This window comes from Anthonomus grandis, chromosome 16 (genome assembly GCF_022605725.1).
Source record: "Anthonomus grandis grandis chromosome 16, icAntGran1.3, whole genome shotgun sequence".
NCBI classification, from domain to species: domain Eukaryota; kingdom Metazoa; phylum Arthropoda; class Insecta; order Coleoptera; family Curculionidae; genus Anthonomus; species Anthonomus grandis.
Window position 1 is genome coordinate 3,456,461 of NC_065561.1, and position 15,759 is coordinate 3,472,219.

Here is a 15,759-nt window from a genome sequence, read left to right on the forward strand (position 1 = left end):
ATTTGAACGCTTGGGTTTGGGCTTTGATTTTATATCGAATTTTCTAAAAAATTGAATTTTCTCAAAAATTCATGAGTAATTAGTCTTCGGAAACGCCAATGTGACTTTAACGCTCGGATTTTGCTTATTGGGCTTTGAGCTTGTTATATTATGTACCAACCAACTTTGCAAAGTACGGGCTACGGGATCAAAGCTTTTTGAGTGTTTAAAGTGTGTATGCGTGTTTAAAAGTGTCTATAATAATATTCATTCCAATTTATGTATTAAAATTATATCCAATAGTTTGTCCAGCAGGTAGGCCAATAAATTATTGTAAATATTTTATTATATTATTGTTCTAATTTTAGAATTATGGAAAACAAGCAAAAAAAAATAAAAACACAACTAGTTCAGGACCAAAAATTAAATAATTCACGCGATGATGCAAATCAAGTACTTGTAAATAAAAGGTGGGAAATGTAAAACGGTTCATCCTTCTTTAATAACAGCTGACTCCAGAGAAGAGAAAATAAGAGCTAAAAAATGTAAATTAAACGCCGAACGTTGCCGTGCTTATCGAAAACGTAATAAAAATTTTTTCCCTTTTTTTATATAATCACCTTCTGAAATAGGCCGTGTAAATGTAAATTATGGGTAATTCCTGGCAAACTGGCATCACTTTTACAGCCTTTCACCTATTTCCAAAAAACGGATCAATAAAAACAAATTCAGTATGGCAATCAAGTAATTTACTTAATATGGTACCTACATTGGGCGAATAAAATAGGTATAGGGCTTACAGATCTAAGATACTTATTGCCTAATCTTGTAATTAATAAATATTGCTACCCCGACCGCACTTTCTATCTATTAAAAATAAATAAGTAGGTAATGATTATTATTATTAAACTTTTTACTTATTTGTAACTTATTTGACAACCGCAAATCATACGGTATGCCTCGTAACTGTTGTTAAAATATGAATTAAAAAGGATACAAGTCTATAGTAAGAATATTCCGAGTAAAAAATTAAGCTTAAGAGGCCGTTATAGTAAGTACAATAATTAAGAAATTGTTGGCCGGAGTGTACCAACCGTTAAAATCTGAAAGAATTACTGTGAAAGGGTTATGTGTACGCCTACTTTTGTCAACGCGCATCTTTGGGAGGTACGAAGTCACACGCAAACCTAAATTTGCCAGGCTAATAAAGTAGGTATATAGGACTAACAGCTTTAAGATACTTGCCTAATCTTGTAATTAATAAATATGGCGACACCGACCGCACTTTCTAATTATTTAAGATAATTAAGTCGGTAATTATTATTATTAAACTTTTCATTTATAGGTATGTAACTTATTTGACAACCGCAAATCATAGGGTATGTCTCGTAATTGATCAAGTAATAATAATAATTAAAAAGGACACAAGTCTTATAGTAAACTCTGAGCAAAAAATTAAGCTTAAGATGCCGTTTATTAAAAGGTACAATAATCGAAAAATTACTGCTCAGAGTATACCAAGCATTAAAATCCGAAAGAATTACTGTAAAAGAGGATGGGTACGCCTCCTTTTGTCAAAGCGCATCTTTGGGAGGTACGAAGTCACACGCAAACCGAAGTTTGTCAGGTTGTATCTAGGACTAATCTTATCGGAGGTCATAAAATGATTTGGTTATTTTCAATACGCCCATGATACTTGCGCGAGTTGCAAGATCTGTGAATTTTTTATTTTACAGGAGATTCTACTAACTGTTGCAACATTTAAACCTAAGGCTTCTGCAACACGCTGCAAGAAATAAATAAAATATTGGTATATTTTTGTCTAAATACTTATAAATAATAACTTACTTCTCTAATAGCGTTCAGTGAAAGCAATGGGCCCCATATTATCCCGTTCTTTCTCAAAATACTGCAACAACGACTTAACTAACTCCTGAGACCGACTCTTTTGCTGGCACCGACTGCTTTGGCATTTTATCAACAACAGTAACACCGTACAATCTAAACTTAAAATAAAGTGTACTAAACACGAAGAGAAAAAATCACTCTGAACACAGGAACAAAATAAATAAAACTAAAAGACGAAAAGTCAATCAGCCGGTATCAATATCCCAACCAATATCGATTGCGCAACGTCGCATCTATTGCCAATACGAACAGGGAATAGCCACGCGGGAATTTTAAATTCAATGTAATCCTAACAGTTGATTTGTGGAATGAGATTACCAGGCCGGGTTAATCCCACCCCCTGTGACGTGCAATGCTTTTTATTTTGTATGAAGTTTATATTAATGTTAATTTAACTTACTGATATTAGATTTTGGATTAAAAATAAAAAATAGAAATGGATATATGGCATTTTAAGCACAAAAATAACATCTTCAAAGCAAAAAAAATTATTAACATTCCTATTACTAGAACCGGTTCTAAAAAATTTGAAAAGGCAACACCGCAGACAAAAGCCGCAGAAAATGTCTTCTTGTCACACGGCTTTCTGTTTACATTCGGAATTTGTGAAGTTCTGTGTGTTTTCTTTAGTTTATTGAAAAAAAAAAGAGCTCATAAACGGTAAGATTGTTTTTAATTTACGGCGATTTTCGCCCGTTTTCGTCCTAAAAAAAGACCTTTTTTATAATTAAAATGTAAATACTAAAGCCAATTGGAATCGGTCCAGAATTTGATGTTAATCTGTTCTTAAGGCTTTGTACAATTTTTCTATGTACAAATCATAAGGTAAAAACCTTTTTTTATACCCTAAAACATCGTCTGAAAAAGGTCAATTTTGACGTCTACGGGCGATTTTAATGCCGACTTTTACGGCGGTTTTGATAACATGACGTCAACGTGGGTGAATCGGCTCGGACTTGCTTCCTAATTTCATTGATAAAATGCTTAAAATAGCTCAGAACTTCCTGAAATTGGTATGAAATTATTCAAGAGATTCTGGAGAATCCTTTTAGCCGTGATAATTCGGCAACGTTTTGACGTTTTACCATTTTCGGTGTTTTATTATAATATTCATGCGACACAGTGGTCTATACAAGGCATTTTGCTAGACAAAAATCACAATACAGTGGGTCTTAATGATAAAAAAAAATCTAATCGGGATTTAATGGGTATTATTACACATTCGCGGACAGCCCTGTCACAACCGTCATGTGTATTGTGGCAGACCGGCCATAGCAGCCATTTTTAAATTTGCTTGGACGGCGCTAGCCGGCACGGGGCGACTTTTAACGTATGGTGGGGACAGCAACGACGCGACGTGGCGCTCGCTTTGTTTTCACGTTTTACTCAGTTTCGTACTTTTCATAGTATTACCACAGCATAAAGAAACCAGCAGTCGCACTCCGCTCGAAAATGTAAGCGAACTAATAGCATCCTTAGCCATGCCGCAGCCATGTTCTCCGGATGCCGAGCTCACTGTTTATCGAACTGTGTTCATAGGTGTATCGCCTAGTTCAGCGCCGTAGTTAGTGACTATTTTGATAGCGTTTTTACAAAGCGTAACGTTTTTTATAAAAACTTTTGTGATTTTGATTAAAATTACCCAAAGAATGGTCTCTTAAATTTATGGTACATACCTAATTAACTTCCTGCACGTATTCTTCTATATCGTCGTTGTTAGATGTAGAAATTCGATATTTATTTTTGTTTAAATATTTTGTTAATGTATGAACTTTATTAATATTAAAAAATAAATATTTGTACTATGTAGGTATTTTTATTTTACAAGATAATAATATCTAAAAAAATGTTTAAGTCCGGCTCTAGCCAAGGCAAAAGCCGCGTGGACCATCAGCGGCGTCAGCGGCATCCCTACTATAAGCAAATATGCCGCGTTTGCGTTAGTACACATGCACCGAACTCACTTGCTAACTTGGCTTATTCAAGCCAATGTATTTTTATTGAGGTGCGACTGCTGGTTTCTTAATGCTGTGGTATTACTGGTGTCTAATCTTCTTGTTTATTGTTTGGTTATATTTGTTTTTGACTGGCATATTCGTTTTTGTGTGTGTTTTTGTATACCACGTGTGGCTTTCCCTAGTTATACATTTCAACTGGTGATAAATATGGATTCCAAGGAAGAGGCGCGGTTGCTCAAGCTACTAGAAAAGACATCAACCGATGAGGAATCGGAACCATTCGGCTCTGGAAGTAGTGACAACTATGATCCTAAAAATGACGTAACTGACTCCTCGGATTCTGAACAGCAAGTGAATATTTCTCCTGACACCAGTAGGTCATCATCCCCTCCTTTTTCTGAGCCTGTTTCTCCCACGAACAGAATATCGACACCACAAATTTCGCAATCCGATTCAGATGACCAAATGGATCCATTACCAGTCGAAAATGATTCGGCCCATTCTGAATGGTGTAATGACACGGTTGGAATTGATGACTTCTCCATGAATGGAAATGGAATAGCAGAACAAATTTGTTTTGATCCGGATTCATCAGATACACCATTAGGTGTATTTCTCCAACTATGAGATGAACGGATTATGCGCTTGTTAGTCGATTCGAGTAATATTTATGCAGACCACTTGTCCCGTTCCGCTCGTCCTAAAACTCGCCACTCCTGAAGTATGGATATCAAGCCTATAACGAAAGATGAAATAAGCAAGTTTCTGGGACTGTGTTTACTGCAGGCCCAAATAAAATGTCCCAATATAAGAAAACTTTTTAGCTATCATCCTCTATATTAGCATCCGATTTTTTCGTCGATTATGAGCGGCCGCCGATTTAAACAAATCTTGCGATGTTTCTGCACACACAATAAAAACGCATCCAAGCAAGGATAGGTTATACCGAATTAAGGAACTTCTGGATATGTGCCTTCACAACTTTCAAAGGGCTTATAGGCCTACGAAAGAGTTGTCTCTTGATGAAACAATGTTGCTGTTTAAAGGACGGCTTTCCTTCAGGACGTATATGAAAAACAAGAAGACCAAATATGGGATTAAGTTTTATGAACTTTGCAATCCCGAAAGCTACGGTTTGAACATAGAAATTTACAAAGGGCAAGGAGCTGAACCGCCGGATGGAAATCTTACGAAAATTGAGGCCTTAGTCACAAGACTCTTGCAGCCATATCTCAATCGCGGACATCATATCTTCATGGATAATTACTATAACAGTATTTCTTTGGCAAAAAAACTTGTCGGGTTAAAAACTCATGTCACAGGTACCCTTCGAAGCAACAGGAAAGGAAATCCTTTTCTGGTCACAAAAAAAAAATTGTCACTTGGAGAACATGTTTGGCTGCGAAAAGGAAAAGTATATCTGATGAAGTGGAAGGACAAGCGTGAAGTGCTTGCTCTTACTACTGCGCATCATCCTGCCCTAGTGAACACCACTAACAGAAAAGGTAATCCTAAGATCAAGCCTATTGAAACAGTTGACTATAATAAGTTCATCTCCGGTATTGACCGGTGTGATCAAATGGTTTCTTATTACTCTTCGCCAAGAAAAACCAGTTTTTGGTATAAAAAGGTCATTTTCCATTTACTGAATGTCACTATATAGAACTCACACTATTTATTCAAGAAACTGAACGGGTCTAATATTAGCTTGGTGATTTTCAGAGAGATAATCATAAAATCTCTGCTACAAATTAATACAGAAATTAAAGATGGGAGATCATTGCTGCAACTGCCACCTAGGTTTAGGCCAACTCAGAATAAATATGTTCCTGTTCCAAGTACAAGCGTTTTTGGGGATCAGAATTATCAGAACCATTTTCCCCAGACAATCCCAGTTCCTGATAACTATTTAAGGAAGCGATATTTCTTACGATGCAGGCAATGTTCAAAATTTTCAAAGAGGAAGGAAACCAGTTACAGATGCCCTGGCTGCCCTGAAAGGCCTGCATTGTGTGTGGCGTGCTTTGCCCCTTGGCATAGCGCTTAGGGTTTTTTTCAAATGTTTTCTGGTATCTTTTACCAATGATTTTTGTGTTTTCGTTTAGCTTTTTTGAGAATGTTAAATAAGGTTTTTGTATTTTGATTTAGATCTGTTTGATTAGGCGAATAAACGTATTTGTATACATTATTTGTGCTCATATTCATTTTTTCCTTTTTTTTTATCGTGACGGTGGTAGCAGGTCTGTCCCACTAGACCAGAAAAAGTAGTGTGGTGGGACAGACCTGTCATAACCGTCTTCTATTTATAGAGAAAAATACGCAAAAATATCATGTTTCTTTCAATATTTCGTATATTCCCGCAAAAATCAACTAAATTAGGTAAAAAAAACAGGTGATTATTTTTTTACGACTTTTAAGTTGGCACTGTCCGCGAACGTGTTATTATTTTATGTGGGATTTTTTTAAACTTTTTTGTTATTTGCCCGATTTAAATGAAACTTGGTATTTGGGTGTGGTTTAGGGTATAATTATTATTTTTTTGAAAATTTTTGAAATATTGAGTTTTGGGGTCACGTGACTATCAAAACTTTTTTCCTATGGGTCCGATTTGATTGAAATTTGGTATTTGAAGTTTATTTAGGAAATAATTATTGATTTTTAATAATTTTTTTAAATATTGAGTTTTAGGGTCACGTGACCATCAAAACTTTCTTCGTATTTGTCCGAATTACTTGAAATTTGGTATTTGGGGTTTATTTAGTATACAATTATTGTTTCTTATAAATTTTTAAAATATTGAGTTTTAAAGTCACGTGACTATCAAAACATTCTTCTCATTCGTCCGATTTTATTGAAATTTGTTATTTGGGGTTTTGGTTATTATTTTGACAGATATTTGAGGTCCAGGTCACGTGACATCGTAACTCTTTTTCTATTGATCCTATTGGGTTGAAATTTGGTATTTAGAGTTTATTTAGGATGCAATTAATATACGTTGACAGATATTTGACATATAACACATTATATTGACATACAACGCGACTATATAACACATTATGGTTCTTCGAAGGATGATACCCCAACAGCTGGTCCTTTCTTTCCTTGGTATAAAAGCGTCGGCTCCCCGACTGACCAGACTTAAGTACACCCGATAATTTCTGTTTTTTTTTAATTTCTTTAAGGCTCTTTACAAACAAGACCTAAAGGTTCTAAACTGGTCTCCACGGACCAAAAGTATAGTAGCAAAGCAACTATATTTGTTGAATTTATGCGTGGTCAGTTCTGAGAATGTGTGCGCTGTTAAGAACCTTAGAGTTAATGGGACGGTTGGCCTGGATAAAATTACATCATTTATTTTCAAGAACATGATATGTTTTTTAGCGGAACCTTTAAGAATTTTGTTTAATCTGTCCTTAAAAACCCACAAGCCTAGAAAGAAGCTAAGATCTGTCCAGTGTTTAAGAAAGGTGATAAGACAGGTATTACGAACTATAGGCTCATATCACTTTTCTCCTGTCTACAATATCTTGACAGGAGGTGTAATAGATTTTACTAAGGCTTTCGACAGGGTATCTATACAGCAAACTTCTTTAAAAACTAAAAAATCAATTTGAATTTGACGATAATTTAACCAAATTCTTTGCATCATACTTAGAGATGACACCCCAGGGGGTTGTCATAAAACGCCATGAGTCAAAATATTATTTTGCAACATCGCATAGCAGATACTCCGCAAGAATCCAACCTTGGGCCAGTGCTTTTTCTTTTGTTTATCAATGATCTGGTTAAAGAGGTAAATGTCTGACTGTTAAAATATTCAACAAGACTTACAAAACATATATGCCTGTTCTATTAAATACAAATTACTATTTAATACCGATAAGTGCTTTGTACTTAGCTTCAATAGAACAAAAACCAGGTTAAATATAATTATAAGTTGGGAGCGGCAGTATTGGAAGGATTGATGAAATGCGTGATGTTGGTGTGACCTTTGACTTACAACTCTTAGCAACTAAAAAGTACATGCTTTTAAAAAGGCAGCGTGGTTCTGTGTGGTTTTTATGGTACACATAAATAAACAGCTATCTTTCAAAACTTTCAATTTTTCACGTTGTTAATATATTGATCCTATAATTTGATAAGAATTTATAAATGTTTGGATTTCTTGATAAAAGTCGAAATATGGAATTCACGTTTATTTAGTATGCGTCTTACGTATAGTCTTGCGTCTTGCAATGCATTGAAAGCAAAAAGGTTATATGAAGAAAGATTTCCTAATCGCACTATTCCAAGTCAAAAGACATTTCAACGGATTGACTAACGTTTAAGAAAAACTGGTAAGCGATTTAACTTAATAACTCAGGCAATCTAAGGACGTCTTAAAACCGTGACAAAAGCGTCAGCAAATGACTATAATGACGCTTTTACATGACGTCATAATGACTATAAAAATAACGTGAATAAGTCCCACCAAAATAACGTCAGTTAGATGACGTAAATGGGACGTCTATTGCTGACCATTTAAAGACGTTGTTACTGCCGACATTTTAGTGACGCTTCTACTGACCTATTTTCTATGTGTTTAATTGCGTTTCTAAAGAGCTAGCTCGTCTTCACTCATTATTTACATTTAAAACAAAAATGTAATAGTCTTTTTCCTGTAAATATAAAACTGTAGTCCGGAAAATGCAATGGTATTTATAACTATTATCTTTTTTCATTATGATATGATTTAATTTCCACTCGTAGGTGACCAGCCTCTACAGAACGACCAAGAGAACATAGACAAAATTTAACCAAATATCAAAAATTGGAGGGTTGGGTGATTTTTTTTATTTTAAATTAAGGTACTGAAAATCAAAATACAAAAAACCTCTCTAAACACTTTATTCTTTTTTTTAAGTATTCATACATTAACTTCTTTATAATAAAATAGTTATTTCAATAGCAGTTAAATAACTAACACTTTCATGACTAGAGGTTTTGCTATTAAAAGGCCAGCATGTTAAAAAAGTAAGAAATCATAAAAACATTATTGTAAAACAAAATTAAATACAATACTCGTTCCAACTATTATTTAAACAAAAGGTACTAAAATCAATACAAAGCATAAATATTGAACATAATAAAATGTATAAACCAATATCATAGTAAGGTGATTACGATTGGGCCCTGCATTATAAAGAAACTAGAAAGACCAAACCGACAACTATCCATTGCCAACTGAAAATGCTGTAAGAGTATGGCGGTAACAGATTATAAAACATCATAATACAGAAAAGTTATCTTTTGAAAGATATAAATTAATAGTATTAGTTTATTTATACCCTATAAGTGTACTGCAATAAACATCACAAAACCCCAATTTGCATCAAAATGTACAAGTGCACCACCGACGCCGCCGCCATTATGAACGCCATCCACAAACGTAAGAGCACGTGACGATAACTAAGATGATGGACATCGTCCGTCGATGTCGATCATCAAAGGCACAGTGTTGCCAACACTTCATTATCATCAATTCCAAACCTTCATAACATATGAAGTTTAATTACTAATTATTAATTTTTTGGCATGACTTATTTTATCCATAAATTTGACCTGTCCAGAACTAAATAATACTTTTACTATTTTACTACACGCCTCACTATCCTAAATTGAAACTAAATTCACAGGATCTGGCAAGAAAAATGTAATTTGGCAACACGCCATCATGCCGATAAAAGGCAGGTCAATTCTATATTTAGAAATGTAAATATGGTTTTAACTTCAGGTTCCTTTTGCCTAAAGATCAACAAAAAATTTACTAAGTGAGCTCACTCCTGAATATATGGGTCAGGGTCGAGAACCTTAAGTCAAATACCCGAGAAGATACCAGACAAATTAGGCAAATCGTTGTCAGGAGTTCGGTCACTCACTCAGCAATTGCAATATTGCGCCAAGGTGCCATAAGTGCAAGGGAGCACATTTCCACAAGAATTACGATAAGGAAATAGATAAACCGGTTGAATGTTGCAATTGCGGTGGAGACCACCCTGCAAACTATTGGCAGTGCCCAAAAAACCCAAACTTTGTCAATAGTCATAAAAAAAGGCTACGACAGTGTCATACGAGGAAAAAACTCAACCCGACCGCGTTCAGGGGCCGGAGCCAAAGAGGGGGGTGGCTACGTCACTAAACATTGATAGCGCGGTGAATAACCCTTTCATATTTATTGAGTCTCCCTAAAAACTCGTAGACTGGGGAATTTGGCCAAATGCCTGAATATTGTGAGTTGGAACGCGCAGTCGCTTTACACAAAACGCATCGAACTTTGTCAGTTTGACCACATTGACATAGCGCTGATTCAAGAAACCTTCTTAAGACTGCACAATAAACCCAAAATACAGAACTACAAAGTTTATAGAAAGGACAGGCCAAACGTAGTGAGCGGGGGCACGGTAATACTAATCAAAAGGAACATTACCCTCCAAGAAGTGCCGCAACGTAATACAGACCCGGCAATAGAAAACACAGCAATTAAAGTATTATTAGGAAACAAAGAGGTTCTCATCATCTTAGTATATAAGCCACCATCTCAATAATTAAAAACAGAAACATTAGACACTTTTTTTAGAGAAGACACCCCCACCATAGCGGCGGGGGATTGGAATGCAAAAAATAGAAGCTGGGGATGCAAAGCAGAAACAGCAGCCGGGCGCACACTGGAAAGATATATAAGTGAAAATACCATACAGGTAGTACACCAAGAGACCCTACACACTATCACCATATCACTCCTGATATTCTAGATATAGCTGTCACAAAAAACTTAAGCCATAATATCGTGGTTGAAAATATGGACTCCCTTAGTTCCTTTGATCATACCCCAATCCTAATTACTGTAGCTCAAACCTCTATGCAAGAACCCTATCCTGAAAAACTTATCACCAACTGGGAAATGTTTAAAAATATACTTGCAGAAAATTATCCAATCCCAATTCCAAGCTCTATTGAGGAAATAGATTCCTCAATAAAACAATTAACAAATGCAATTAAAGAATCGTTTAATTTAGCAACCATTAAAATCCCAATCCCAAATACCCACTCCATAGTCTTCCCAATGAGAATTAAAAGGTTAATAAGAACAAGGAACAGACTAATTAAACAGGCTAGACTGCAAAAAGACCCAGAGGCAAAAAGAATTGTGAATAATTTTAGGAAAACAATAAAACGAAGTCTTCAACTTTAGAAATGAAAGATGGGGCAATTTTTTAGAAGAACTTAACGATGGCGATGAAGACAAATAAAAATTCTGGAAGGTTTGAAAAATACCAAGAGGGAGAACAAAAACAGAGTTCCCGCCCATAGAAAACCAAGACGATCTTCTGGTATACTCGGACTGGGATAAGGCGGAAACTTTTAATAGATCATTAACAGAACAAATTGGCCTAAATTTACCAGATAATCCCGAATTACGTAAAGAAATAGAGCTATTAAACGTATAAATCGAAAACCTACCACTAAACGTATTACCAAACTATAAAAGTATAAGCCTACAAGAAATAAGAGACGTAATTAAAGACTAAATAAATAGGAAAGCACCAGGCCATAATTAAATAAGCAACAAAATGCTAAAAACACTACCTGACAATACACTCTTGGACATTAAAACCATTTATAACAAATGTATTAGCCTGTGCTATTTTCCGATAGAATGGACAAAAGCAATTGTGGTGGTAATACCTAAACAGGGTAAAAATATAAAAAAAAACGGAAAGTTACAGACCCATTAGTCTGCTGCCATCACTGGAAAAATCTTTGAAAAGACGATACTAAGCAGATTATGGGAGGTGCTAGATAAACTCAAAATAATAATCCCGGAAGAGCAGTGCGGATTTACAAGAGGATTATCAACTGAGTTGCAGCTTGCACGGATACAACAAAGTCCGATGGATTCTTTTAATGCGAAGGGATCTACCACCCTGGTCACCTTCGAGATCGAAAACGCCTTCGATAGAGCTGCACTATAGATAGATAGTGGCATGACGGTTTAATCTATAAGTTGCAGAAATATGGGGTGTCCGCAAAGTTTATTAAATTTATAAAAATTTTTATGAAAGACAGGGAATTTACTGTTAAAATAAATGGAACTATCACCTCCTATAACATAATAAGAGTGGGAGTTCCGCAAGGGGAGCCTTGCTCGCATCAGTTTTATTTAACATATACCAAGCGGACATTCTAAAGAGCACACACTATTCGCGGACGACACTTGTGTTTTTGCAAGCTGTAAAAATGTAGTCCAGATATCAGCGTACATGCAGAGTCATCTAGATACAATTATAGAGTGAACAAACAACTGGAAAATCAAAATAAATAGTAAGAAAACAGAGGCCATTCTAATAACAAAAAAGCATGACAGCAACATTCCAAATTTGGCAATTTTGGGCACGCTGGTTCCCTACAAAGATGAGGTAAAGTACCTAGGAGTATATTTTGACAAAAAGAATAACTTCAAAACGCACATCATAAAACAACTTAGTTCATGCAATGGAACCATTCATGTGCTCTACTTCTTTCTCTGCAGGAGCAGTTACCTCTCTTTGAATAATAAGTTAATGGTTTACAAACAGGTTCCATGTCCTAAACTGCTTTACACCTCATACATTTTCTGAAATATCACGAAGAGGAACATCAGAAAGCTTCAGGTGTTTCAGAATAAGTATTTGAGGATGTTCACTAATGCACCCTTCTTCGTAAGTTTGATCGTAATGTTGATCTGCACTCTGACTGCAAACTTGATACTATGAAAGAATAGATAGTTAAAAAATATTCAAAGTTCAAGGAGAAAGTCAGAAGTGTGAACAACATCCTAATAGGAGAATTTCTCCTAAGATCAAAGGAAAACCGGCCATGGAAAGGCGTAATGTGATGGTAGCCGCCGAATTCGAATATATAGTATTTAAGTTGAAACCAAAGGACTGAGATCGCTCAGTCCTCTGCCCGACTCACTCAAGCTTTGTTTTATCTGCGAAGAGTGGGGCTCGGGTTCTGGCTCCGCCCAAAGATAACTGGCAACCTTTCCCCGAAGCCTAGTTACCCTTTCCTATCTTGAAATAAGTTAGAAATCCTTTAATCCAACCTCAGCACCCAGATGCTAAAGAGAAAAGAAGTATAGGAGCCAAAAGTACGATAGCACGCAGTTGCAACTGAGAAGACCGGCAAGGGTAATAACAGCTAGTATGAAAGAAACCAGTGTAACAAAGGATGATTTAAACTTACTCGTTAATGAGTAAAGCATTTGATAATAATGAAACTCATTTCATAGCAGTGATTCATTATCTTTTTTATACGTCAAAATTGACATTCTAGAAACATTTATGTGAAATCCTCTTTTTTGTTGTCATTCAAATGAGGTTATCTTATTGTGGGGTCAAAAAGGGTATTTTGCTGACTACGTCATTGAATGTCCATATTTTGACGTCTTTTCTGACGTCATACGTCATTCTTTGGTTGCCTGGAAAACTAATTTTATTGACTTTCTTTATTGCAATTTTAGAAAGTTTTGGAAAAAAAGTACTAATGTATGTCAAAGAAAAACGGTACGTACGGTACAATTAAAGGAAAATATTTTGGATGCTGTAGTTGATACTTCTTCAACGAGCACTCGAGCCAAAGTACTTTAAGAACAGCTATTATACCCATATCATCTACAAAAAATGCATGAACTAACCCCTGAAGATTTTGCCTCGTAGAATACAGTTCGCGAACTGGCTATTAGATCAGCAGCGAACTAATGCAAACTTCATTAGCATTATTGTTTTTATCGATGAAGCAGAGTTTACCAAAAATTATATTTTAAATTTACATAACTCGCATATATGGGCTGATGAAAATCCTCATGCCGCTGTTCCTCATCAACATCAACATCAGTTCCAATCAATTAATGTCTGGGCAGGAATTATTGGCAAATTTTTGACTGGGCCGTTCGTATTACCGCCACGATTGAAAGGAGAACTTTATTTGGAGTTTCTTTAGCACAATCTTTCGTACTTAATAGAGCATTTGCTACTTGCGATTCGCTAAAACAGGTATTCTATGCATGATGGAGCTCCACCTTATTTCAGTTTGGCTGTAAGGTACCTGAAATAACCACTGATAAACCACCTGAATAACGTTTTTCCAGAGCGTTCGATAGGTAAAGGAGGATACATTGCCTGGCCTCCTCGGTCTCCACATCTAACGCCATTAGATTTTTACCTATGGGGTCACCTGAAAACCTTGGTGTATTCAACTCCTGTCGATACTCGGGAGGAACTTTTACAGAGAATCAGGATTCATTGTGATGTGATAAGGAACAATCCAGGGTTGTCTTTCTAAGAACCACACTGCATTTTTTAAAAATTGTACTTTTTCAGATTAAACAATTGAAAACATGAGTTTTATTTTGTTTTTTGTCGCACCGCTGAAAAAAAGAACATATCATGTTTTCGTTCAATGTTTTTGTTCAAAAATTATTCAAGAAAAACCGACTTTCGGTGGCGTCTTTAAGGAGCCATGCCTTCTCTCCATGAAGGGAGGACTTATAGGATTTATTTTTAATAGGAAAGTTCCGTATAATTTTTTTTATTTTCTACCTGAATCCAAGAGATTTCTCATATTTGCCCGGACACCCTGTAGGTTCCTTCAGAACATTTTGAAAAGTATTACATATGCCCTGAAAGAGGCTTAATATGTTTTTTATCATAATACTCTTATTAATTTTATTACTTTTTAAACTTCTTTAAAATCATTATTACAATTATTTTGTATCGAAGATCGCTGAATTTGCACACAATTTGTAACAGAACAAAAAATGAATAAACGTCTTGATCGATCGAGAGGCAACTCCGATAGTCCTGCTATTCATCCCATTCCGTCACCAATATATCGAGGAAGCTTTTTCTCTGTGAAATCAATAAAATTTAATACAAAGTTTCTAAGATAGGTTTCTGTTTTTCTTTAATATTAGATTGATATTTCCTTCGGTAGAGTCCACCTATTATACAAGAATATTTATTTATATAAGACTATATATTATAATGTACCGGGTGTACAACTAAGAGAGGTCGCCGGCTATATCTGAATAACTAGTCATCGCACAGCGTAGAGAAAAAAATATTTCTTATAAAAGCGGCAGAGAGAATTGCTGGAAATTATTAACAAGTTCGTACGATGACCGGTAGGGGGCGTAATACAACTTTGACATAGAAAAAATTGGTTTTATTGAAAATATTCAAAGTGAATCCTAGAGAAGAATGATGCCATTTTAAAATATGATAAATTCTAAACATTTTTTTCTAATCTATCAAATAATAGGTGGGGGAAGGGTTAAATATTTATATCCAAAATTCTTGATAACTTTTGATTGGCCTAACGAATTTTAACGAGCTTACTTTTGTTTTAAAGGGTAATTATTAGGCTTTTATGTGGTATAATTACTTAAGTGGCCCTCACTATATGATCAGTATTACTGACAGTATTTCGAAATACTGACAATAGTACTGATCGTGTGAGGGCAAATACTGATGGACTTTCAGTATACTGCTAATACTTTCGGAGTCCTGAAAGTATTTAGGCGGAGCCAAAATACTGATGAAAATATTGATCGTCCGAGCGCAGTAAAGTTAAGTAATTCAGTATTTCAAGTAAAGTCATCGAGGCATCATGGAATCGATGCAGTCTCCAGTAGGGTCACCTTCATTTAGCATATCTTCTGAAGAAGAAAAAACAAGAAAATCAATATTAAAGAGGTTTATTGCAGCTTATAAGTCAATGCCAGAGTTGTGGAATATCACATTGAGAGAGTATTCCGATAGAGACAAAAAAGACGCGGATACGAAGCTTTGCTTCAAATTTATGTATGTTTAAAGGCACAAGCCACTATTGAAAA